The sequence below is a fragment of the Balaenoptera acutorostrata genome, chromosome 11 (genome assembly GCF_949987535.1).
Source record: "Balaenoptera acutorostrata chromosome 11, mBalAcu1.1, whole genome shotgun sequence".
NCBI classification, from domain to species: Eukaryota; Metazoa; Chordata; class Mammalia; order Artiodactyla; family Balaenopteridae; genus Balaenoptera; species Balaenoptera acutorostrata.
In genome coordinates this window covers 67,540,063-67,567,328 of record NC_080074.1, presented here as the reverse complement: position 1 = coordinate 67,567,328, position 27,266 = coordinate 67,540,063, and positions in this window count along the sequence as shown.

Sequence of the window (27,266 nt, the reverse complement as noted above, 5' to 3'; positions counted from 1 at the left end):
GTAGTTTTGATTTGCATTTCTCTAATGATTAATGATGTTGAGCATTCTTTCATGTGTTGGTTGGGAATCTGTATATCTTCTTTGGAGAAATGTCTATTTAGGTCCTCTGCCCATTTTTGGATTGGGTTGTTTGTTTTTTGGATATTGAGCTGCATGAGCTGCTTGTAAACTTTGGAGACTAATCCTTTGTCAGTTGCTTCATTTGCAAATATTTTCTCCCATTCTGAGGGTTGTCTTTTGGTCTTGTTTATGGTTTCCTTTGCTGTGAAAAAGCTTTTAAGTTTCATTAGGTCCCATTTGTTTATTTTTGTTTTTATTTCCATTTCTCTAGGAGGTGGGTCAAAAAGGATCTTGCTGTGATTTATGTCACAGAGTGTTCTGCCTATGTTTTCCTCTAAGAGTTTGATAGTGTCTGGCCTTACATTTAGGTCTTTAATCCATTTTGAGTTTATTTTTGTGTATGGTGTTAGGGAGTGTTCTAATTTCATTCTTTTACATGTGGCTGTCCAGTTTTCCCAGCACCACTTATTGAAGAGGCTGTCTTTTCTCCATTGTATATTCTTGCCTCCTTTGTCAAAGATAAGGTGACCATATGTGCATGGGTTTATCTCTGGGCTTCCTATCCTGTTCCATTGATCTATAGTTCTGTTTTTGTGCCAGTACTATACTGTCTTGATTACTGTAGCTTTGTAGTATAGTCTGAAGTCAGGGAGCCTGATTCCTCCAGCTCCGTTTTTCTTTCTCAAGATTGCTTTGGCTATTGGGGTCTTTTGTGTTTCCATACAAATTGTGAAATTTTTTGTTCTAGTTCGGTGAAAAGTGCCAGTGGTAGTTTGATAGGGATTGCATTGAATCTGTAGATTGCTTTGGGTAGTATAGTCGTTTTCACAATGTTGATTCTTCCAATCCAAGAACATGGTATATCTCTCCATCTATTTGTATCATCTTTAATTTCTTTCATCAGTGTCTTATAATTTTCTGCATACAGGTCTTTTGTCTCCTTAGGTAGGTTTATTCCTAGGTATTTTATTCTTTTTGTTGCAATGGTAAATGGGAGTGTTTTCTTAATTTCACTTTCAGATTTTGCATCATTAGTGTATAGGAATGCAAGAGATTTCTGTGCATTAATTTTGTATCTGGCTACTTTACCAAATTCATTGATTAGCTCTAGTAGTTTTCTGGTCGCATCTTCAGGATTCTCTATGTATAGTTTCATGTCATCTGCAAACAGTGACAGCTTTACTTCTCCCTTTCCAATTTGGATTACTTTTATTTCTTTTTGTTCTCTGATTGCTGTGGCTAAAACTTCCAAAACTATGTTGAATAATAGCGGTGAGAGTGGGCAACTTTTTCTTGTTCCTGATCTTAGTGGAAATGGTTTCAGTTTTTCACCATTGAGGACGATGTTGACCTTGGGTTTGTCATATACGGCCTTTATTATGTTGAGGTAAGTTCCCACTATGCCTACTTTCTGGAAGGTTTTTATCATAAATGGGTGTTGAATTTTGTCAAAAGCTTTCTCTGCATCTATTGAGATGATGATATGGTTTTTCTCCTTCAATTTGTTAATATGGCATATCACACTGATTGATTTGCATATACTGAAGAATCCTTGCATTCCTGGGATAAACCCCACTTGATCATGGTTTATGATCCTTTTAATGTGCTGTTGGATTCTGTTTGCTAGTATTTTGTTGAGGATTTTTGCACCTATGTTCTCAGTGATATTGGTCCTTTTTTGTGACTCTTTGTCTGGTTTTGGTATCAGGGTGATGGTGGCCTCGTAGAATGAGTTTGGGAGTGTTCCTCCCTCTGCAATATTGTGGAAGAGTTTGAGAAGGATAGGTGTTAGCTCTTCTCTAAATGTTTGATAGAATTCGCGTGTGAAGCCATCTAGTGCTGGGCTTTTGTTTGTTGGAAGATTTTTAATCACAGTTTCAATTTCAGTGCTTCTGATTGATCTGTTCATATTTTCTATTTCTTCCTGGTTCAGTCTCGGAAGGTTGTGCATTTCTAAGAATTTGTCCATTCCATCCAGGTTGTCCATTTTATTGGCAGAGAGTTGCTTGTAGTAATCTCTCATGATCCTTTGTATTTCTGCAGTGTCAGTTGTTACTTCCCCTTTTTCATTTCTAATTCTATTGATTTGAGTCTTCTCCCTTTTTTTCTTGATGAGTCTGGCTAATGGTTTATCAATTTTGTTTATCTTCTCAAAGAACCAGCTTTTAGTTTTATTGATCTTTGCTATCGTTTCCTTCATTTCTTTTTCATTCATTTCTGATCTGATCTTTATGATTTCTTTCCTTCTGCTAACTTTGGGGGTTTTTTGTTCTTCTTTCTCTAATTCCTTTAGGTGTAGGGTTAGGTTGTTTATTTGAGATGTTTCTTGTTTCTTGAGGTAGGATTGTATTGCTCCAAACTTCCCTCTTAGAACTGCTTTTGCTGCATCCCATAGGTTTTGGGTCATCACGTTTTCATTGTCATTTGTTTCTAGGTATTTTTTGATTTCCTCTTTGATTTCTCCAGTGATCTCTTGGTTATTAAGTAGTGTATTGTTTAGCCTACATGTGTTTGTATTTTTTACAGATTTTTTCCTGTAATTGATATCTAGTCTCATAGCATTGTGGTCAGAAAAGGTACTTGATACGATTTCAATTTCCTTAAATTTACCAAGGCTTGACTTGTGACCCAAGATATGATTTATCCTGGAGAATGTTCCATGAGCACTTGAGAAGAAAGTGTATTCTGTTGTTTTTGGATGGAATGCCCTATAAATATCAATTAAGTCCATCTTGTTTAATGTATCATTTAAAGCTTGTGTTTCCTTATTTATTTTCATTTTGGATGATCTGTCCATTGGTGAAAGTGGGGTGTTAAAGTCCCCTACTATGATCTTGTTACTGTCGATTTCCCCTTTTATGGCTGTTAGTATTTGCCTTATGTATTGAGGTGCTCCTATGTTGGGTGCATAAATATTTGCAATTGTTATATCTTCTTCTTGGACTGAGCTCTTGATCATTATGCAGTGTCCTTCTTTGTCTCTTGTAATAGTCTTTGATTTAAAGTCTATTTTGTCTGATATAAGAAGTGCTACTCCAGCTTTCTTTTGATTTCCAGTAATTCAGTTTTATATATATATAGATTCTTATGTATAAGAATATATAAATATATTTATATATAAATGAATATATGCATTCATTCATGAATATATATATATATTCAATATTATATATATTCTTTTCCATTATGGTTTGTCACAGGATATTGAATATAGTTCCCTGTGCTATAGAGTAGGACTTTGTTGTTTCTCCATTCCATATATAATAGTTTGCATCTGCTAACCCCAGACTCCCACTCCATCTCTCCCCCACCCCAGCAGAATTTTTTTTAACATAAACCTCCAAGAGTCTGGTGAACTATGAACAGGTGAGATGAAGATCCAAAAGAAAAGTCTGCTGATTATATGAATTCTCGCCAAGAGTAAATCAGTCGTTCTCAACCGAGATGATTGTGCCCCCCAGGGGACATTTGACAATGTCTGGAGACATCTTTGGGTGTCACATGCGGGTGACAGTGTGCTGGGTTGCTACTGGCAAACAGTGGAGAGAGGTGAGGGACACTGCTAAGCATCCTACAGTACACAGGACAGCCCTTATCCACAAAGAATTATCTGGCCCAAAATATCCATAGTGCCGAGGCTGAGAAACGCTGGTAAATGAAGCAGAGCTGCATATAAACATGGCCTCAATTGTACACCAAGCACCTCAGATTTAGAGAAATAGTGAAGTTGGGCAAAGAGCCTTGGAGTAGAGGTGGTAAGACCTATTTTCCAGTCCTGACCTGATGATGATAGGTTTGGAGCTTGGGGAAAGTCATTTGCTTTTTCAGGGTCTTTTTGTCTTCCTACATGTAGAGCAGCCATGTGATGGGGCCAGATCTTTGCTGGGGTTGGCTGGTGGCACACTGGAAACAGCAGGGCTACTCTACCCTCACAGATCATTGCGAAGCTGTGATAACCAAACATCTCAAAGGTTTGTGTACCATGGCTTCTTTAGTAGAGAATCATCACTTTCCCCTCCACTTATAAAGGTAATCCACAATCATTATAGAAATGTTAGAAAATATAGAGTAACACAAAGACAAGGCGAAAAAAATCCTATAACCTCACCCTTTAGAAAGGAGTTTTATTCTAGAAGTCTCCAGATGCTGAACTCCACTATTGTGAAAATGAAGAGGAAAAGGAGAGCACGAGGTCTCTGCACTCCGTTTTTGCTGTTACTGGGTTTTTGGTTTTTTCTTTTTCACTTCCTTATAGTGCAACAGCACTTTACAGACTTTGGGTCAGAAGTGGAGTGCAAATATTTTTAACTTTGGCTACTTTGCACTGGTGTCTTAACTTCTTTTTTTTTTAACTTTTATGTTTAATTGTGGTAAAGTATAAATAACATAAAATTTATTCTTCACCATTTTTAAGTGTACAGTTCAGTAGTGCTAAGTATATTCGCATTGCTGTATAACCTTGTCTCCAAAACTTTTTCATCTTACAGAACTGAAACTCAATGCCCATTAAATGCAACTCCCCATATCCCCCTCCCCCCAGTCCTTGGCAACCACCATCTACTTTCTGATTTATGAATTTGACTACTCTAGACACCTCATATAAGTGGAATCACAGAGCATCTGTCCTTTTGTGACTGGTTTATTTCACTTAGCATATGTCTTCAAGGTTCATCCATGTTGCAGCATGTGTCAGAGCTTCCTTCCTTTTCTATGGCCAAATAATATTCCATTGTATGTTTATAGCACATTTTGTTTGTCCATTCATCTGTCAATGGGCACTTGGGTTGCTTCCACCTTTTAGCTATTATGAATAATGCTGCTCTGAATATGAGTGGGCAAATATCTCTTTGAGACCCTGTTTTCCATGTTTTAATCTTTTGAGTTTTCTTTTTTTGTACAACAGGGAAAAGAAGCATACTTGCCTTGCACACCTTACAAAGAGAGTGCTAGAGAAACAGTGAATGGCCAACAGCAGTAATGTTGTCACCAGAGCAGCAGTGGGGATTGCATAGGGAGAACCAGCCCTCATTGGAGATGTTGGATAGGATTGACAAGGTCTGGGAAGATGAGAAAGACAGAGGCCTGTGCTGTTCCTGCATGAGCGCCCATCCTCATCCATCGCCACTCAGTCCCCCAGCCTGGCCCTCCTACTGTTGTAGCTTTCCTCCTTGTCTTTGGTTTGGTGCCCTGGTTTCTTTGTGAAAGCTCTTTTTCCCTTCCTCTGCCTGGAAAATGTCTATCACTTTTCAAGACCCCCTAAAAAGCAAGTGTCCTGCCTACAAAGCCCCTATATAAGAACTCACATGTTTTGTTTCACACCATAAGGTAAAGCCTGAGTAAGAAAAATCAGATTATGTCCTATGCTGTAAATTACAAATCTTTGGAAAACAACTCTTTCAGAAGTATAGGCTTATACACTTCTACTTGAGGAGGCTAAATCCAATCCTGGTGGGCTGAAGACACGTGTCTCTAAGTCTCCTTCCAGAACTTAATTGACTCCTAAGAGACTTGGGTCACTAATCCCCCCAACTCTAAACTTTCATAGGTCTTTGACCTCTCTATTCACTGGGATGTAGCAATGACAATAGTATCTTCCATGCTGAAGCACTTGATGGCTTATAAACCATTTTTGCATATTTTATCCTGATTCTCACAATCCTATGAGGCGGGCAGACAAGGATCAGTGCATCTGTTTCAGAGGTAAAGAAGTATTTACTTCCAGTTTTAAGTCATGATAAAACAATGACACAGAAGAAGAGAAATATAGTGTATGCATATGTGTGCACGAGGACAGAAAGAAGCAAAGACATTTAAAATATGAGAAAAAAGGAAAACCAAATAATGCCTGATCAATTATGAACTAGTACTGTCAAGTAAAGATTGCAGTTAATTTGTAGGTGACCCTACTTGAAAGGATCTCTTACAGGTTTATAATCGAGACTTTGTCAAAATGTTTAAATTATTAGCAAAAGAGAAAGAGTTTTCTGTTGTTTAATATGATGCATTGACCTGCTGGAAAAAATTCATCACCTGAATATAACTGGCAGCATTGCTATCAGGAAGAGTTCGTGCAGTGAGAAAAATATAATTACAGCAGCTCTGAAGATGTGTGCTTTTAGAATCCCTCCAGAATTAAAGGATGTGAAAAAGATTTAGCCACATCACCAATATGCCTGATGCTGTTTGTTTCTGTTCTGCTCCATTCATTACAACGAACTACTCACATGTGAATAAATAGTGACATAATCAAAGCCTTTATGCTAGTTTATTAAAATACTTATATAGCTCTCCACTATCTCCTTACACCCCTCTCCTACAGCTTTCATACTGAGGCAGGGACATGTTTGCCCTTTAATAGCACAGAAGCATCATTTTCCTTCTTTGATTGCTCCTGTAGAATGGTAAGGCTTGCACTTTTACCAAAGGGGGACATCGACAAATTCCTTGTCTTCAGACGAAGCACTGTCCACATTTAAGAAAAAGGAAATCCCATGTTTTCCTTGAGGATGATTGAGGGATTTAAAGAATCTTTTCTAGATCTCCAACTGATTCGAATTTTTTCCCCCATTATATAGCGTACTTTGTGAGTGGTCCCTGTTCAGATGAAGTTAAATGTTCGAAATGAAGTATGTGGCTCTGTTTGGGAAATCACCAGGGCCTGCAGAGAGCTGGGAAATTGGCAGTGGATGTGCCCATGATGTGTGAGACCAACAACTATCTCAAGGCCACAGAGAGTCTAGTCTGGTTGCCCCAAGGAGATGTTTAGCCGTGGTGGGAGACTTTGTGGGTTGTCACAACTGAGGGAAAGAGGTACTAGCGGCATCTAGTGGGTAGAGGCCTGGGGTGTTGCCAAACATTCTGCAATACACAGGCCAGCCCCTCACAACAAAGAGTTATGAGACCTGTTGGTTTGCTAGGGCTGCAGTAACAAAGTACCACAGATTGTTTTCGAAGTTGGTGAGTCTGTTTCTGGTTTGTAAATAAGTTCATTTTTTAAGGTTCCATATATTGTGTTTATTTATTTATTTTTGTATGTTTTCAGCTTTAATTCATTTTAATTAAAAACTAACCACATGCCCCCCACTGCTAACCGTAAGTTCGTTCTCTAAGTCTGTGAGTCTGTTTCTGTTTTGTAAATAAGTTCATTTGTATCATTTCTTTTTAAATTCTGCATATAAGGGATATCATATGATATTTCTCTTTCTCTAACTTACTTCACTCAGTATAACAGTCTCTAGGTCCATCCATGTTGCTGCAAATGACATTATTTCTTTCTTTTTAATGGCTTAGTAATATTCTATTGTATATATGTATCATGTCTTTATCCATTCCTCTGTTGATGGACATTAAGTTGCTTCCATGTCTTGGCTATTGTAAACAGTGCTGCAATGAACACTAGGGTGCATGTATCCTTTCGAACCATGTTTTTATCCAGATATATGCCCAGGAATGGGATTGCAGGATCATATGGTAGCTCTATTTTTAGTTTTTTAAGAAACCGCCATTCTGTTTTCCATAGTGGCTGTACCAATTTACATTCCCACCACCAGTGTAGGAGGGTTCCCTTCTCTCCACACCCTCTCCAGCATTTATTGTTTGTGGATTTTTTGATGATAGCCATTTTGACTGGTGTGAGGTGATATCTCATTGTAGCTTTAAGTTGCATTTCTCTAATAATTAGCGATGTTGAGCATCTTTTCCTGTGCCTCTTGGCCAACTGTATGTCTTCTTTGGAGAAATATCTATTTAGGTCTTCGGCCACTTTTTGCTTGTGTTGTTTGTTTTGATGATATTAAGCCTCATGAATTGTTTGTAAATTTTGGAGACTAATCTCTTGTCGGTCACATCAGTTGCAAATATTTTCTCCCAATCTGTGGGTTGTCTTTTCGTTTTGTTTATGGTTTCCTTTGCTGTGCAAAAGCTTTTGAGTTTAATTAGATCTCATTTGTTTATTTTTGTTTTTATTTCCATTATTCTGGGAGACAGATTGAAAAAGATATTGCTGTGATTTATGTCAGAGAGTGTTCTGCCAATGTTTTCCTCTAGGAGTTTTATAATGTCCAGTCTCACCTTTAGGTCTTTAATCCATTTTGAGCTTATTTTTGTGTATGGTGTCAAAGAATGATCTAATTTCATTTTTTTACATGTAGCTGTCCAGTTTTCCCAGCAACATTTGTTGAAGAGACTGTCTTTCCATTGTTGTGTAGTCTTGCCTCCTTTGTCATAGATTAATTGACCATAGGTGCATGGGTTTGTTTCTGGGCTTTCTATCCTGTTCCATTGATCTATATATTTCTATTTTTGTGCCAGTACCATACAGTTTTGATGACTATAGCTTTGTAGTATAGTCTTAAGTCAAGGAGCCTGATTCCTCCAGCTCCGTTTTTCTTTCTCAAGATCGCTTTGGCTATTTGGGGTCTTTTGTGTCTCCATACAAATTTTAAGTTTTTTGTTCTAGTTCTTTAAAAATTGCCACTGGGAATTTAATAGGGATTGCATTGAATCTGTAGATTGTCTTGGGTAGTATAGTCATTTTGGCAATATTGATTCTTCCAGTCCAAGGACACGGTATATCTTTCCATCTGTTTGTGTATCCTTGATTTATTTCATCTGCATCTTATATTTTTTGGAGTACAGATCTTTTGTCTCCTTAGGTAGGTTTATTCCTAGGTATTTTATTCTTTTGATACAATGGTAAATGCGATTGTTTCTTGAATTTCTCTTTCGGATCTTTTGTTGTTAGTGTACAGGAATGTAACAGATTTCTGTGTATTAATTTTGTAACCTGCAACTTTACCAAATTTTCTGATGAGCTCTAGTAGTTTTCTGGTAGCATCCTTAGCATTTTCTATGTATGGTAGCATGTCATCTGCAAACAGTGACAGTTTAACTTCTTTTCCAATTTGGATTCCTTTTATTTCTTTTTCTTCTGTGATTGCTGTAGCTAGGACTTCCAAAACTATGTTGAATAGGAGTGGTGGGTGTGGACATCCTTGTCTTGTTCCTGATCTTAGAGGAAATGCTTTCAGCTTTTCACCATTGAGTATGATGTTAGCTGTAGGTTTGTCATATATGGCCTTTATTATGTTGAGTTATGTTCCCTTTATACCCACTTTCTGGAGAGTTTTTATCATAAATGGGTGCTGAATTTTGTCAAAAGCTTTTTCTGCAACTATTGAGATGATCATATTGTTTTTATTCTTCAGTTTGTTGATGTGGTGTATCACACTGATTGATTTGCAGATATTGAAAAATCCTTGCATCCCTGGGATAAATCCCACTTGATCATGGTGTATGATCTTTTTAATGTATTGTTGGATTCTGTTTGCTAGTATTTTGTTGAGGATTTTTGCTTCTATGTTCATCAGTGATATTGGCCTGTAATTTTCTTTTTTTGTGGTATCTTTGCCTGGTTTTGATATCAGGGTGATGGTGGCCTCACAGAATGAGTTTGGGAGTTTTCCTTCCTCTGCAATTTTTTGGAACTGTTTCAGGATAGGTGTTAGCTCTTCTCTAAATGTTTGACAGAATTAACCTGTGAAGCCATCAGGTCCTGGACTTTTGTTTGTTGGGAATTTTTAAATCACAGTTTCAATTTCAGTGCTTGTGATTGGTCTGTTCCTATTTTCTATTTCTGGTTCAGTCTTGGAAGGTGGTATTTTTTGAAGAATTTGTTCATTTCTTCTAGGTTGTCCATTTTATTGGCATACAGTTGCTTGGAGTAGTCTCTTATGATCTTTTGTATTTCTGTGGTGTCTGTTGTAACTTCTTTTTCATTTCTAATTTTACTGATTTGAGTCCTCTCCCTTTTTTTCTTGATGAGTCTGGCTAAAGGTTTATCAATTTTGTTTATCTTTTCAAAGAACTAGGTTTTAGTTTTGTTGATCTTGACTATTGTTTTCTTTGTCTCTATTTCATTTATTTCTGCTCTGATCTTTATGATTTCTTTCCTTCTACTAACTTTAGGTTTTGTTTGTTCTTCTTTCTCTAGTTGCTTTAGGTGTAAGGTGAGGTTGTTTATTTGAGATTTTTCTTGTTTCCTAAGGTAAGATTGTATTGCTATAAACTTCCCTCTTAGAACTGCTTTCCTGCATGCCATAGGTTTTGGATCATTGTGCTTTCATTTTCATTTGTCTGTAGGTATTTTTTTATTTCCTCTTTGATTTCTTCAGTGACCCATTGGTTGTTTAGTAGCATATTGTTTAGCTTCCACGTGTTTGTGTTTTTTATAGTTTTTTTCCTGTAGTTTATTTCTAATCTCATAGCGTTGTGATCAGAAAAGATGCTTGATATGATTTCAATTTTCTTCAATTTACCGAGGCTCACCTTGTGGCCCAGCATGTGGTCAGTCCTGGAGAATGTTCCATGTGCACTTGAGAAGAATGTGTATTCTGCTGCTTTTGGATGGAATGCTCTATAAATATCAATTAACTCCTTGTGGTCTAATGTGTCATTTAAGGCCTGTGTTTCCTTATTGATTTTCTGTCTGGATGATCTATTCCTTGATGAAAGTGGGGTGTTAAAGTCCCCCACTATCATTGTGTTACTGTTGATTTCTCTCTTTATGGTTGTTAGTATTTGCCTTATATATTGAGGTGCTCTTATGTTGTGTGCATATATATTTACAATTGTTATATTTTCTTCTTGGATTGATCACTTGATCATTATGTAGTGTCCTTCTTTGCCTCTTATAAAAGTTTTTATTTTAAAGTCTATTTTGTCTGATATGAGAATTGCTACTCCAGCTTTCTTTTGATTTCCATTTGTGTGGAATACCTTCTTCCATCTCCTCACTTTCAGTCTGTATGTGTCCCTAGGTCTGAGGTGGGTCTCTTGTAGACAGCAGTGTTTTTATATCCACTCAGCCAGTCTATGTCTTTTGGTTGGTGCATTTAATCCATTTACATTTAAGGTAATTATTGATATGTGTATTCCTATTGCTATTTTTTAAATTGTTTTGGGTTTGTTTTTATAAGTCTTTTTTCTTGCTTTCCTCTTTTGTTCTCTTCTCTTGTGGTTTGATGACCATCTTTAGTGTTGTGTTTTGGGTGCTTTTTTCTTTTTTGTGTGTGTATCTATTGTAGTTTTTGGGTCTGAGGCTTTGATATAGCAGTCTATATATGTAAAATGATTTTTTTTTGTTTTGTTTTTGTTTTTTAAGTTACTAATCTCTTTCCTGCCTAGAGGAGTTCCTTTAGCATTTGTTGCAAAGCTGGTCTGGTGGTGCTAAATTCTCTTAGTTTTTGCTTGTCTGTAAAGCTTTTGATTTCTCCATCAAATCTTAATAAGAACCTTGCTGGGTAGAGTATTCTTGGTTGTAGGTTCTTCCCTTTCATCACTTTAAATATATCGTGCCACCCCCTTCTGGCTTGCAGAATTTCTGCTGAGAAATCAGCTGATAACTGAATGGGAGTTCCCTTGTATGTTATTTGTCATTTTTCCCTTGTTGCTTTTAATATTTTTTCTATGTCTTTAATTTTTGTCAATTTGATTACTATGTGTTTTGGCATGTTCCTCCTTGGGTTTATCCTGCCTGGGACTCTCTGTGCTTCCTGGACTCTGGTGACTATTTCCTTTCCCATGTTAGGGAAGTTTTCAGCTATTATCCCTTCAAATATTTTCTCGGGTCCTTTCTCTCTCTCTTCTCCTTCTGAGACCCCTATAATGTGAATGTTGGTGCATTTAATGTTGTCCCAGTGGTCTCTTTGACTGTCTTCATTTCTTTTCATTCTTTTTTCTTTATTCTGTTCCACAGCAGTGATTTCCACCATTCTGTCTTCCAGGTCACTTATCCGTTCTTCTGCCTCAGTTATTCTGCTATTGATTCCTTCTAGTGTATTTATCATTTCAGTTATTGTATTGTTCATCTCTGTTTGTTCTTTAGTTCTTCTAGGTCCTTGTAAAACATTTCTTGCATCTTCTCAATCTTTGCCTCCATTCTTTTTCCAAGATCCTGGATCATCTTCATTATCATTATTCTGAATTCTTTTTCTGGAAGGTGCTTTATTTAGTTGTTTTTCTGGGGTTTTATCTTGTTCCTTCAGCTGCAACATAGTCCTCTGTCTTTTCATTTTGTCTAACTTTCTGTGATTGTGGTTTTCGTTCCACAGGCTGCAGAATTGCAGTTCTTCTTGCTTCTGCTGTCTGCCCTCTGGTGGATGAAGCTATCTAAAAGCTTGTGCAAGCTTCCTCAAGATTCCACATACAATGGCTACCAAAGGGAAAAGGTGGAGGGGGAAGGGATAAATTAGAAGTTTGGGATTAACATATACATACTACTATAAATGAAGTAGATAGTCAACAAGGACTTACTATACAGCACAGGGAACTCTACTCAATATTCTGTAATAACCTATATGGGAAAAGAATCTGAAAAAGAATGGATATATGTATATGTATAACTGAATCAGTTTGCTGTACACCTGTAACTAACAAAATATTGTAAATCAACTATACACCAATATAAAATAAAAATTAAATTTAAAAAAAGTAACACAGATTGGGTGCCTTAAATAACAGACACTTATTGTCTCTCAGTTCTGGAGGTTAGAAGTCTGAAAACAAGGCAATATTCCTTCTGTCTGAGGCTGAGGGAAGCATCTGTCTTCAGCTTGCAGATGTTCATCTTTCTGTCTCTACAATCGTCTTCCCTCCATGTGTGTCTCTATGTCCAAATTTCCCCAATTTTGGAGTCACCAGTCCTATTGGATTAAGGCACCCTAATGACCTCATTTAACTTGACTACCTCTGTAAAGACCTTATCTCCACATAAGGTTACATTCTGAGGTCCTAAGAGTTAGGACTTCAACATATGAATTTGGGGGGACACAACTCAACCTATGACACAGTCCAAAATGTCATTAATGCTAAGGTTGAGACACCCTAGTCTAAATGGTCGCTTTACATCTCTGCTTTCTTTTCCTCTTTCTGTCCTTGATTTGGCTGAATCTTTGGAGCAGCATTCACACAGAAAAAGGATGGAAATTCTCATTTATCATCAGGATATTATCACTAGGCATTTAGGGATGAATACCCAGAAACATCACAATGATTAGATAAAAATTTCACTTTCATGCCCCATCTAGCACCAAAATAGACAGACTCTTTATTTTGCCCTCCACTTTCCTCTATCTCTGGTTTCCTATACACATTCCTCCCCTTGGACTGGCTTTTGTTTTTGAGGCCACTTGCCAGATATTACGCCCATGGATGTAGCCATCTGTGTCCTATGTACAAAGAGTACTAGTAGAGGCAGTCTTTTTAAATGTTTCAACTTATGGTGAACTGACCCACCTTAGAGGTGTAGCAGAAGTGGAAATATGAGCTTCTGGGTTCAACAGACATGGGCTCATATCCCACTCTGTCCTTATTGCTGTGTAACCTTGGGAAAGCTAATTAACCTCTCTGAGTCTCTGATAGTTTCCTCTCTGGCAGAATGGGGTGGAGGATAATAATATCTGCACTATAGATAGAGCTGCAGTGAGGATTCAATGAAATAATGCATGAAGTGAGGCTAGCTTAATGTCTGGCTCACAGAATGCAGTCAGTAAACATTAACTTCTGGTATTATTATTTTAAAAAAAGGTGAAAATGCAGCCTTGAGTTCATCCTCTCACAGCAGTAACATTGAGTGAGCACTTTCAGTGCACTACACACTAGGGGTGCAAATGTAGGTAAGATCCTTGCAGTCTAGTGAGGAAGGAAAACAAGTAAATAATAACAGCTGTGCACAAAGTGCCATAATCAAACTATACATAACCCTCTACAGGAACATGAAGAAGGATTTATAGAAAAGACCTCTGGGAAAATATTCAGGAAATATTTATAGAAACCTGAAGTCATCATCTCGATTTATCCAAATGTAATTCGGGTTTTACATCAGCAGCTTTTTTTTTAGATTGTATTATGACAAAATCATGTCCCCTTTATCACTATAAGAACTAATACAGGGTTTTCAAATACTAAATGAAAAATGCAAAAGGGAAGAGTGAGAATAACAACCTTTTTAATATGAATAATTTGTTTCTGTGAAAAGAGAAATGAGAAAACATGTGAAGTGATGATGAATTATTCTAGATATTCATGGATGATCTAAGCAATTAGAATTTTTTAATGTGTTTATTTCAGTGATAAATATGAAAGATAGTCTGGGAAATCCCACTCATGTTACAAAGATGGTAGGAGTGAAAAATATAGGAACTGTTGTTTCCAATAATGTTACTCTTAGACGGAAAACAGAAAAGGAATTAATGAAATATAACACTTATGAAATAGTTTGTCTCCTTTGTTCACAACTGTAGCCCATTGCTTAGAATTATGGCACAAAGTAGGTTCTGAAGAAGCTGTTGAATAAATTGGTTGCTTCTCAGCCAAAAGATAATGAATAATAAGCTAAGATGAATGGAATGAACTCACTTGAAGATCTTGACATTACGAAGGAGTCTGGAATGTCACGCTGGAAACACCATGCCCAGGGAATTTCCTTCTAACCTTGGGGGCTCACTTCACATCATTAAATAATTAGTTAGACTAATATGTGTTAAGGGCCCATTACTGCTGGGCCTGGGAATGCACAGATAAGGAGAAAGCTGCCCTGCTTCTGTGAGGAGGTGGTGGACTCATAGCAGCATAGCAGCATTTAAAGAAATCCTTAAATGTTCTTAGACTGAATAAAAATTCAGAAATCATTCCATAACCAGCATGCCAGTGCTTGCCTCCTCCAAGAATTGTTTAATTTATACTGATTTCTTTTATCTTGTTTTGGTTTTGCCAACATTTTAGCATGTTTGTGATCGTTCTGCCACTTTTTCAAGTACTTTGTCAAGACAACTTTTCTTTTTATTTTTTTGGAATTTTTGAATTTTATTTTATTTATTTTTTTATACAGCAGTTTCTTATTAGTTATCCATTTTATGCATATTAGTGTATATATGTCAATCCCAATCTCCCAATTCATCACACCACGCTTTCCCCCCTTGGTGTCCATATGTTTGTTCTCTACATCTGTGTCTCAATTTCTGCCCTGCAAACCAGTTCATCTGTACCATTTTTCTAGGTTCCACATATATGCATTCATATATGATATTTGTTTTTCTCTTTCTGACTTACTTCACTCTGCACGACAGTCTCTAGATTCATCCACGTCTCTACAAATGACCCAATTTCATTCCTTTTTATGGCTGAGTAATATTCCATTGTATATATGTACCACATCTTCTTTACCCATTTGTCTGTCAATGGGCATTTAGGCTGCTTCCATAACCTGGCTATTGTAAATAGTGCTTCAATGAACATTGGGGTGCATGTGTCTTTTTGAATTATGGTTTTCTCCAGGTATATGCCCAAGAGTGGGATTGCTGGGTCATATGGTAATTCTATTTTTAGTTTTTTAAGGAACCTCTATATTCTTCTCCATAGTGGCTGTATCAATTGACATTCCCACCAACAGTGCAAGAGGGTTCCGTTTTCTCCACACCCTCTCCAGCATTTGTTGTTTGTAGATTTTCTGACGATGCCCATTCTAACTGGTGTGAGGTGATAGCTCATTGTACTTTTGATTCGTATTTCTCTAATAATTAATGATGTTGAGCAGCTTTTCATGTGCTTCTTGGCCATCTGTATGTCTTCTCTGGAGAAATGTCTATTTATGTCTTCTGCCCATTTTTGGATTGGGTTGTTTGTTTTTTAATATTGAGCTGCATGAGCTGTTTACATATTTTGGAGATTAATCCTTTGTCCATTGATTCATTTGCAAATATTTTCTCCCATTCTGAGGGTTGTCTTTTCGTCTTGTTTATAGTTTCCTTTGCTGTGCAAAAGCTTTGAAGTTTCATTAGGTCCCATTTTTTAATTTTTGTTTTTATTTTCACTACTCTAAGAGGTGGGTCAAAAAAGATCTTGCTGTGATTCATGTCACGGAGTGTTCTTCCTATGTTTTCCTCTAAGACTTTTATAGTGTCCACTCTTACATTTAGGTCTCAAATCCATTTTGAGTTTATTTTTGTGTATGGTGTTAGGGAGTGTTCTAATTTCACTCTTTTACATGTAGCTGTCCAGTTTTCCCAGCACCACTTATTGAAGAGGCTGTCTTTTCTCCATTGTATATCCTTGCCTCCTTTGTCATAGATTAGTTGACCATGGGTGAGTGGGTTTATCTCTGGGCTTTCTATCCTGTTCCATTGATCTATGTTTCTGTTTTGGTGCCAGTACCATATTGTCTTGATTACTGTATCTCTGTAGTATAGTCTGAAGTCAGGGAGCCTGATTCCTCCAATTCCGTTTTTTTCCCTCAAGACTGCTTTGGCTACTCGGGGTCTTTTTTGTCTCCATACAAAGCTTAAGATTTTTTGTTCTAGTTCAGTAAAAAATGCCATTGGTAATTTGATAGAGATTGCATTGAATCTGTAGATTGCTTTGGGTAGTATAGTCATTTTCACCATATTGATTCTTCCAATCCAAGAACCTGGTATATCTCTCCATCTATTTGTATCATCTTTAATTTCTTTCATCAGTGTCTTATGGTTTTCTGCATACCAGGTCTTTTTTCTCTGTAGGTAGGTTTATTCGTAGTTATTTTCTTCTTTTTGTTGCAATGGTAAATGGGAGTGTTTCCATAATTTCTCTTTCAGATTTTTCATCATTACTGTATAGGAACGCAAGAGATTTCTGTGCATTAATTTTGTATCCTACAACTTTACCAAATTCCTTGATTAGCTCTAGTAGTTTTCTGGTAGCATCTTTAGGATTCTCTATGTATAATATCATGTCATCTGCAAACAGTGACAGTTTTACTTCTTCTTTTCCATTTGTATTTCATTTATTTCCTTTTCTTCTCTGATTGCCATGGCTAGGACTTCCAAAACAATGTTGAGTAATAGTGGTGAGAGTGGACATCCTTGTCTTGTTCCTGATCTTAGAGGAAATGCTTTCAGTTTTTCACCATTGAGAATGATGTTTGCTGCAGATTTGTCATATATGGTCTTTACTATGTTGAGGTAGGTTCCCTCTATGCCCACTTTCTGGAGAGTTTTTATCATAAAGGGGTGTTGAATTTTGTCAAAAGCTTTTTCTGCATCTATTGAGATGATCATATGGTTTTTATTCTTCAGTTTGCTAATATGGTGTATCATATTGATTGATTTGCATATATTGAAGAATCCTTGCATCCCTGGGATAAATCCCACTTGATCGTGATGTATGATCCTTTTAATGTGTTGTTGGATTCTGTTTGCTAGTATTTTGTTGAGGATTTTTGCATCTATATTCATCAGTGATATTGGTCTGTAATTTTCATTTTTTTGTAGTTTCTTTGTCTGGTTTTGGTATCAGGGTGATGGTGGCCTCATAGAATGAGTTTGGGGGTGTTCCTTCCTCTGCAGTGTTTTGGAAGAGTTTGAGAAGGATGGGTGTTAGCTCTTCTCTAAATGTTTGATACAATTCACCTGTGAAGGCATCTGGTCCTGGACTTTTGTTTGTTGGAAGATTTTTAATCACAGTTTCAATTTCATTACTTGTGATTGGTCTGTTCATATTTTCTATTTCTTCCTGGTTCAGTCTTGGAAGGTTATACTTTTCTAAGAATTTGTCCATTTCTTCCAGGTTGTCCATTTTATTGGCATAGAGTTGCTTGTAATAGTCTCTTAGAATGCTTTGTATTTCTGTGGTGTCTGTTGTAATTTCTCCTTTTTCATTTCTAATTTTATTGATTTGAGTCCTCTCCCTCTTTTTCTTACTGAGTCTGGCTAATGGTTTATCAATTTTGTTTATCTTCTCAAAGAACCAGCTTTTAGTTTTATTGATCTTTGCTATTGTTTTCTTTGTTTCTATTTCATTTATTTCTGCTCTGATCTTTATGATTTCTTTGCTAACTTTGGGTTAGCTAACTTCTGCTAACTTTGGGTTTTGTTTGTTCTTCTTTCTCTAGTTCCTTTAGGTGTAAGGTTAGATTGTTTACTTGAGATTTTTCTTGTTTCTTGAGGTAGGCTTGTATAGCTATAAACTTCCCTCTTAGAACTGCTTTTGTTGCATCCCATAGGTTTTGGATCGTCATGTTCTCATTGTCATTTGTCTCTAGGTATTTTTTGATTTCCTCTTTGATTTCTTCAGTGATCTCTTGGTTATTTAGTAACATATTGTTTAGCCTCCATGTGTTTGTGTTTTTTACGTTTTTTTCCCTGTAATTCATTTCTAATCTCATAGTGGTGTGGTCAGAAAAGATGCTTGATATAATTTCAATTTTCTTAAATTTACTGAGGCTTGATTTGTGACCCAAGATGTGATCTATCCTGGAGAATGTTCCATACGCACTTGAGAAGAATGTGTAATCTGCTGTTTTTGGATGGAATGTCCTATAAATATCAATTAAATCTATCTGGTCTATTGTGTCATTTAAAGCTTCTGTTTCCTTATTTATTTTCATTTTGGATGATCTGTCCATTGGTGTAAGTGAGGTGTTAAAGTCCCCCACTATTATTGTGTCACTGTCGATATCCTCTTTTATAGCTGTTAGCAGTTGCCTTATGTATTGAGGTGCTCCTATGTTGGGTGCATAAATATTTGCAATTGTTATATCTTCTTCTTGGATTGATCCCTTGATCATTATGTAGTGTCCTTCCTTGTCTCTTATAACATTCTTTATTTTAAAGTCTATTTTATCTGATATGAGTATAGCTACTCCAGCTTTCTTTTGATATCTATTTGCATGGAATATTTTTTTCCATCCCCTCACGTTCAGTCTGTATGTGTCCCTAGGTCTGAAGTGGGTCTCTTGTAGACAGCATATATATGGTTCTTGTTTTTGTATCCATTCAGCAAGCCTGTGTCTTTTGGTTGGAGCATTTAATCCATTCACGTTAAGGTAATTATCAATATGTATGTTCCTATGACCATTTTCTTAATTGTTTTGGGTTTGTTTTTGTAGGTCCTTTTCTTCTCTTGTGTTTCCCACTTAGAGAAGTTCCTTTAGCATTTGTTGTAGAGCTGGTTTGGTGGTTCTGGATTCTCTTAGCTTTTGCTTGTCTGTAAAGCTTTTGATTTCTCCATTGAATCTGAATGAGATCCTTGCTGGGTAGAGTAGTCTTGGTGGTAGGTTCTTCCCTTTCATCACTTTAAATATATCATGCCACTCCCTTCTGGCTTGTAGAGTTTCTGCTGAGAAGTAGCTGTTAACCTTATGGGAGTTCCTTTGTATGTTATTTGTCGTTTTTTCCTTGCTGCTTTCAATAATTTTTCTTTGTCTTTAATTTTTGCCAATTTGATTACTATGTGTCTCGGCGAGTTTCTCCTTGGGTTTATCCTGTATGGGACTCTCTGCACTTCCTGGACTTGAGTCACTATTTCCTTTCCCATGTTAGGGAAGTTTTCGACTATAATCTCTTCAATTATTTTCTCGGATTCTTTCTCTCTGTTTTCTCCTTCTGGGACCCCTATAATTCGAATGTTGTTGCGTTTAATGTTGTCCCAGAAGTCTCTTAGGCTGTCTTCATTTCTTTTCATTTCTTTTTCTTTATTCTGTTCCACAACAGTGAATTCCACCATTCTGTCTGCCAGGTCACTTATCCGTTCTTCTGCCTCAGTTATTCTGCTCTTGATTCCTTCTAGTGTAGTTTTCATTTCAGTTATTGTATTGTTCATCTCTGTTTGTTTGTTCTTTAATTCTTCTAGGTCTTTGTTAAGCATTTCTTGCATCTTCTCGATCTTTGCCTCCATTCTTTTCCTGAGGTCGTGGATCATCTTCACTGTCATTATTCTGAATTCTTTTTTTGGAAGATTGCCTATCTCCACTTCATTTAGTTGTTTTTCTGGGTTTTTATCTTGTTCCTTCATCTGGTACATAGCCCTCTGCCTTTTCATCTTGTCTATCCTTCTGTGAATGTGGTTTTTGTTCCACAGGCTGCAGGATTGTAGTTCTTCTTGCTTCTGCTGTCTGCCCTCTCCAAGCCAACTTTTCTAACAATTTAATAACTTGAAGTTACTGTGTGATATGGTTGTTCCTGTGGCTTCCAGTTCATTTCTCACTTTACCAGTCTCTTTAGCATTTCAGGATTTTTTTAAAAAGCCATTAAAAACAAAATGCTTCCACAACAATTTTGTTTTTACAGTCAGTGAATATAAAAGTTGAGGCATTAGTCACAGAAATCATTATAACACAGTCTTCTGGACATCCTCACTTTCTTTCTCCTGCCTTCGTTTGTTTCACCTCAGTTGGTTGTTGTTTAAAATTTAAAATGTCATCATTTCTTATGGGATAATTTGGACTACTATAAATTTTTTTTCAGATGCTTTTAAATTTAAAATTTTATTTTAAATACAACCTCCTTAGTGACATATATACACTATTATGTATAAAATGGATAACTAATACAAACCTGCTGTATAAAAAGTAAATTTAAAAAATTCAAATTTTCAATAAATAAATACAACCTTGTCTGTTTCTTCCTGAAAATCACCAGTTAAAACTTCATCCCTTTATCTTAAGCTTTTACAATTTTAATCTAATTTGACTTAATGTAATATGATCAAGTTTTAATTGCTGCAGTTCAAAATTAAGGTTGACATACCATTTGAAGAATTGGCAAAGAATAGTAAGCACTGAAAAATAGACAATTGGTATTCAAATCATTAAAAGAGACAACCTTTTAATTATTAGTAAAATTTTAAAGTTAGATAAATTGGTCATTAGGAAACTGAAATGCAGTGAATAGATCTCAAGCCAGTTTAGTGTAAAATGTCTCAGATACTCCATTCTGTTCTTAATCCACAATCAGCTCCTTCACTTGTTCTTCTGGTAGCAATTAAATGGTATGTATGTGGTAGGCTGAATAGTGAAACATAATTCTAAATGTGTCCAAGTCCTATTCTCCAGAACCTCTGAATGTTTCCTTACATGGCCAAAAGAACTTTACAGAGAGGATTTAATTAAGGACCTTGAGAAGGGAAGATTATCCCCGATTAGTGGATGGGCAATGTCATCACAAAGATCTTTATAAGAGGAAGGCAAGAGAGTTGGAGTCAAAGGAGAATCTGATGTAATGAAGGCAAGAGAGTTGAAGTCAAAGGAGAAGCTCATCTGTAATGAGCACAGATTGGAGGGATGCCCTTTGAAGATGGAGAAAGGAGCCACAAGGTAAGGAATAAAGGCAACTACTAAAAGCTAGAAAAGGCTAGGAAATAGATTCTCCCCTCAGAGCCTCTAGAAAGAACCAGTCCTGTTGAGACCTTGACTTTATCCCAGTGAAACCATCTTAGGACTTCTGACCTCCAGAATTGTAAGAGAATAAGTGTGTGTTGTTTTAAGCCACTAAATTTGTTGTATTTGTTAGAGCAGCAATAGGAAACTAATACAGGGTATTACTGACTCCCCCCTCACAGGGTCCTTTGTCCCGTTGATGCCCAGATTTTTACAGGCAGCCTGTGGACCACCCGGGATGATGTTCATCATCTCAAGGGAGAAGACCAGAAAAGCCTGCCTGGACTTTTGTGAAACCCTCCTCCCCCCTCCCAGTCTTTTTCCCCACTCCTGTATATCCACCTGGAACCCATGAGACAGACACTTGTACAGAGCCTCTTAGGTTGTGTTAATGTTGTCCTAGGAAGTCACCAAAATATAGTACAAAATTATCTCAATTAAGAGCCACTGTACACTAGCCTGCCTCTCCATCCTATTTTCCATCTCCAGCTATGCCTAGCTACATCTTCCCATGAATCTCATCAGCCAGAATGTGCACCAGATAATGGTGCTAAATGATTCAGATAGAATATGGTTAGCATTACAAGAAGCACCCAATTTGCACACACACCCTTGCAAAATTTAGCTCTATAGATTTCCCCTCTTTTCCTATAATAGTTCCTGTTATCTTCCCTGCAATCCCATGAGGCAGGCACACTTTGTCTAGCCCCAGAAGAGCTGTGAGATTAACTGACATCCCCAAAGCCTCACTGACAGAGACAGGCCAAGGGTTCAAACTCACTCGGGTCTCGTAACTAGCTTCAACTTTGCACCTGTAACTCTGAGCAGGCGAGCACACCGGTGGAATAGGCAATTTCAGCGGCACTGCTACCAGAAGCAATACAACCCCACCTGCTGGTTCTAGTTTGAAAAGCCCTGGTAAGAACTTGATCCCTTCTTAAATTGCAAATGCCCTGGAGAGAAGCATTCCAGAGCACCTGCCTCACTCTAGGCCCAAGGCCCCGACCTTACTTCAGGACTCAGGTGAATTGCTGCATCTGATATTCCCAGGCTCCTGGGCAAGTCTGAGATTCCCAAAACGGCAGCGGTCCTCCCAGCAGGTTCTTTGTCTGGGAACTGGTCCCTGCACACTGGGCATGACTTGTTTGGGGATTCCTTCAAGTTAGAATGTGAGAGGAGAAATTGTGTCTGAATCCTGGCCAGCAGATGAGATGCTGGAGAATGGAAAAACCTGGGTATCAGTGGCATTTCCAACTTGCAACGAAGCTGTGATTTCTTAATTGCAAGATCCCTGGGTCCTGCTTTCCCAAAGGGCTAAGAAGAGAGAGTTCCTGATACTAACCAAGGGATCTGTGAAGTCATTAGCATTTTCTGTCTACTGTGTCAGATGACAACACAGAGACCAGGAAGGAGCCATCTGCTTCAGAATGTATGTCAGTGCTGCAGCAGCTGTGTACCAGCCTCCCCAGGGGCCCCTGAAGAGAGGAGTTACTCAAAGACAGCAGAGGGGAAAGAGAAGGAAAAGCCCCTTCCCCAGCATTGCATCCAGCAAAGTGGAGACCAAGCAAAGAAAATCCCACCAAAGAAAGAGTGAATAAAACAAGAAATTGGAGGAAATTGCCAGCATTTCTAAAGAAGGACTCTAAATTTTTTAATGTTTTTTAATTGTGGCAAAATACGTATAACAAAATTTACCATTTTAACCATCTTTAAGTGTACAGTTCAGTGGCATTAAGTACGTTCACATTGTTGTGCAACCATCACCACCACCCATCGCCAGAGGTTCTTCAGCTTCCCAAACTGAAACTCTGTCCATTAAACAATAATTCCCCTCCCCCCACCCAGCTCCTAGCAACCACCGTTCTACTTTCATTCAATTCTGAATGAATTGAACTCTTCTAGGCACCTCATATAAGTGGAATCTTGTAGTATTTGTCCTTTTGTGTCTGACTTATTTCACTTAGCATAGTGTTTTCAAGGTTCATTCATGTTGTAGCGTATGTCAGAATTTCCTTCCTTTTTAAGGCTGAATAATATTCCATTGTATGTATATGTCATATTTTGCTTATCCATTCATCCATCAGTGGACATTTGGTTATTGTGAACAATGCTGCTCTGAGCATGGCTATACAACTATAAGACTTTTAAATGTGAATCTCCAACTATTAGAAAATATCATAATTTGGAAAAGTGGAATTTGGAAAAGAATATCAAAATTTGGAAAAGAAATCTTATATATGTGATGATTGTGGAAAATCATGTCAGAAAAATCCCACCATAAAATGCCATAAATTCTCAGGATCTGATTCTCTAATAAAGCTAGTCTGATGAACAAGCCAGGGGTCTCCTGGCAATCACATATCTGTGTTTTAGCAGGTACTGTCAACATCGCTAAAACAGTCAGCCCCTGACTAGGTTGGAATGGGAGGAGGGTCTGAATGTGGAGTTAGAACTCCTAGTCCCACCATGGATAAGAGGTCTGGCTTAACTCCCCTCTGGGCCTCAGTGGCCTCATCTGTTAAATGGGCATAACAATGTCCACTCACAGAGTTGTCACGAGAACCAGGAGAGACAGTGTACACGTTGCTGTAGCTCAGACCCTGGCACATAAGACAGGTACTTCATAAACAGCAATGAGTCAGGCAAATGTAGCTGAATAATATATTTACAACAGTAAGATCCACAACACCAATAAAATATGAGGCATTACTAACATCGTCCTCAAGTAGAAACATTAGGCATTGGGACAGAGCAAATGGGAGACATATTTTAGGGTGCATTAGATCATTCTATGGAGCAGGCCTTGGTTCCCATCAGTGGGTAAAACCTACCCTCTTTCAACCTATCCTATGTCTTTGGGTCTCTATAGAGTCCCAGAGGTTAGAAACATGTGTGTGTGATTCCTAAAAGAAAGGCAGCTATATTGTCCCTGTCTTATCTTTCAGGAATCAACTTGCTTAGGCCCTCTTCAACTTGTCAACCAGTTATTCCGCTAGCAGAATATGCAGTTTCTTTTTTTTTAACGTGACCTTATTTCGCAGTACTGTCCTGAGGAAATGTGAAAATCCTAGTTGTACAAGAGAACGAGAAATAGCCAACCGCGTAGAGATGGGAAAGAGCTGAGAGACTCAAGTCAGGGCAACACAAAGAGATTGAAAAAGAAGGGAGGAAGGGGTGAGGAAGGGAGCCGACCAATAATCTGGAAGCCGGCCAAGATGCGGGCTCCCAGGAGCCTGTCAATCGCAGACTGTACCACTTCATTTGCATTTCTGTTTCTTCTTAAGGCAATGATGCATATTTCATTTCATCCTTTATTTTCTTTATGGTTTAACTAAGAGAAGAGGAGGCATCTAGGCATGAAGGAAGAGTTATTTTTTTCCCCAAGTGCTGCATCTGTTAGAGGTTGGATATAAGTGAATTAATTGCCAAAATATCTGAGGGGGAAGGCACATGTTTGTTCTTCAGTTTAGTCACCAGGAATTGCCAGGGCCTCATTCCAGTATCCTAGCCCTGGTTGAAAAACAAGTACTCACCAGCCAGGGTGCCAACACTTGAACAATGAAGAGGGAGTTTATAAATTTATTTATTTATTTATTTTTGGCTGTGTCAGGTCTTTGTTGCTGTGTGCGGGCTTTCTCTAGTTGCAGCGAGCAGGGGCTACTCTTCGTTGCAGTGTGCGGGCTTCTCATTGTGGTGGCTTCTCTTGTTGTGGAGCGAGGGCTCTAGGAGCGTGGGCTTCAGTAGTTGTGGCATTCAGGCTCAGTAGTTGTAGCTCGCGGGCTCTAGAGCACAGGCTCAGTAGTTGTGGTGCATGGGCTTAGTTGCTCCGTAGCATGTGGGATCTTCCCGGACTAGGGATCGAACCCGTGACCCCTGCATTGGCAGGCGGATTCTTAACCACTGCGCCACCAGGGAAGTCCCAAGAGGGAGTTTAATCTGAAATGATTCTTTTTCTACTCCCAAATACCACTGCTCACACAGTGTAAGAGTCTACTTCTGACTCCTTAAGTTACACACACACCCACACCCACACACACACACAGGCACAGAAAACGTTTGCCCTACCACAGCTGAATTGTGAGTTATTGGAATAAATATATAGATAAGCAATTTAGTCCTTTCGGTGAGGAGGAAATTTGTCCAATAAGTATACTTTGTTAAACCATTTGGTTTACGCTATAGTGAAACTCTCTTGGAACACAGAGAGGAATTTCCTGTTTTCAAGAAAATTCCAGGGACAACTCATGTATATGAGTAACCAAAATAAAAGTGTGATGGGCCAAAAAGTATCAGGATGTGTACTAGTACCAGTGCTAACTGGTATGTTACTAAGTCTTTCTTTCTAACAACCAGCCCTGCTGCCCTCCTCCCTACTCTCCACCTCCCCCCTTTCCCAGGGAAATGTCCTCTTCCCCAGTTATTTGGGTTTCTGTGATACCAAACAAGGGGAGGGGTGGGAAGAAGGGGCACTGAAGAGGCAGGAGAAAAGGGGAAGATTGGGGCCCAGAGCTGAGGGAATGCACAGCACAAGGCAAACGCAGGTTGCAGAGGAGGTAGATGGGGAAGAACAGAAAGGGGGTTTTATCTGAGCTGCCACTTGGCCGTTCACTTCATCTTCAGTATCTCACCCTGTCCCCCCACAGAGCTAAATCATCCACACACTAAAGATCCCTAAATCTGTAACTCAAGCTCTGACTGCTTCCCAGAGCTCCGGACCCACTTGGGTTTTGTTTAAGAAACATCTCAAAACTTTTCCAAAACAAACCGTTGATTCACACTACCCCAACACTTGTTTCTCCCCATTTTTCTCCATCTCAGGAAATAGCAGCAACCCAGTTTGCAAGCAAAGACCTAAAGGGTCAGCCTTGATTCCGCTCTCTTTCTCTCCACACCTGCAACCACTCCTTCAAGAGGTCCTGTCGGGTGTACCTCCAAATATATAAAAATGGCACCTGGGGAGTTGGGCAGGGTGGGAAATCTACTTCAGGACAAGCAGAATGTGGGACTTCACATAGACGCAAATATGGGAGTTCTCCTTCTAGTTTTTCTTTCTGCCCTGGTGACCACTGGCTGCCTGGCCCCCTGCTCTACCAGCTTTCAGAACGGAACGCCTAACCCCTCCTTCTTCTCCACCTCCTGCTGTCAGGTCCACTTTTTTATCTTCACAAATACGTTGTTGAGCAAAAGAATCCAAACGCCGAAGTGTACATACTATATGCCTCCTTTCATGTAAAGTTCAAAAATAGACAAAACTGCTACCATCATGGTGGTGATGGGGGTTGGGGGCCAGGCAGTGACTGGAAGAGATTTCCAGGGGGTTTCTGTTGAGCTGCTCGTTTTGTTTCTTGATCCGAACACAGATTCGTTCACTTCATGAAAATTCATCAAGCTGTATGCTTAGCATTGGTGCTCATTTCTGAAGGCATGCTGTACTTCAATAAAAAGTTTAAATAGAAGTGTGATCTAGACATTTGGAAAAGACTAAGCAACTACTTCTGGACTGGGGATGTTTGTAAATCATTAGAAACATCGAAGTGTCTGTATGTTGAAAATATGTGATTTAATCCTTGGTGCCCAACGAGATTCAAAATGCATCCTCTTTCAACAATGAATAAATCTTTCCTCCCATAGTCCAAAATCACTCATGTTTTTAATTCAACAAGAAGAAAAATAGGAATCAATCACTGCTACACTTTGGAGAATTGTAAGAACATCTGAAATAAGAGGAATGTTACCAACAATTGGATAGAGACTGTCTGGGGTAGATGTCACAACTCATGTACCAGAAGCCAGCCCTCAGCTAAGCCTGTCAAAATTATCCTGAGACTTCCACTGGATCAGACGTTCTTCTTTCCTAAAAGACCCGAGCAGAGCCACTGCGTCTCACCATATGTCCTCTTGTTTTCTGATTGTCTGAAATGGGAAGCGTAGAACCAGAGAGATACCCTAATAGCCACGGACAGCTCCTACTGATGTCCCCAGGCTGGTCTGCCAAAGGCTGGCTGGGCTGCCAAGGACA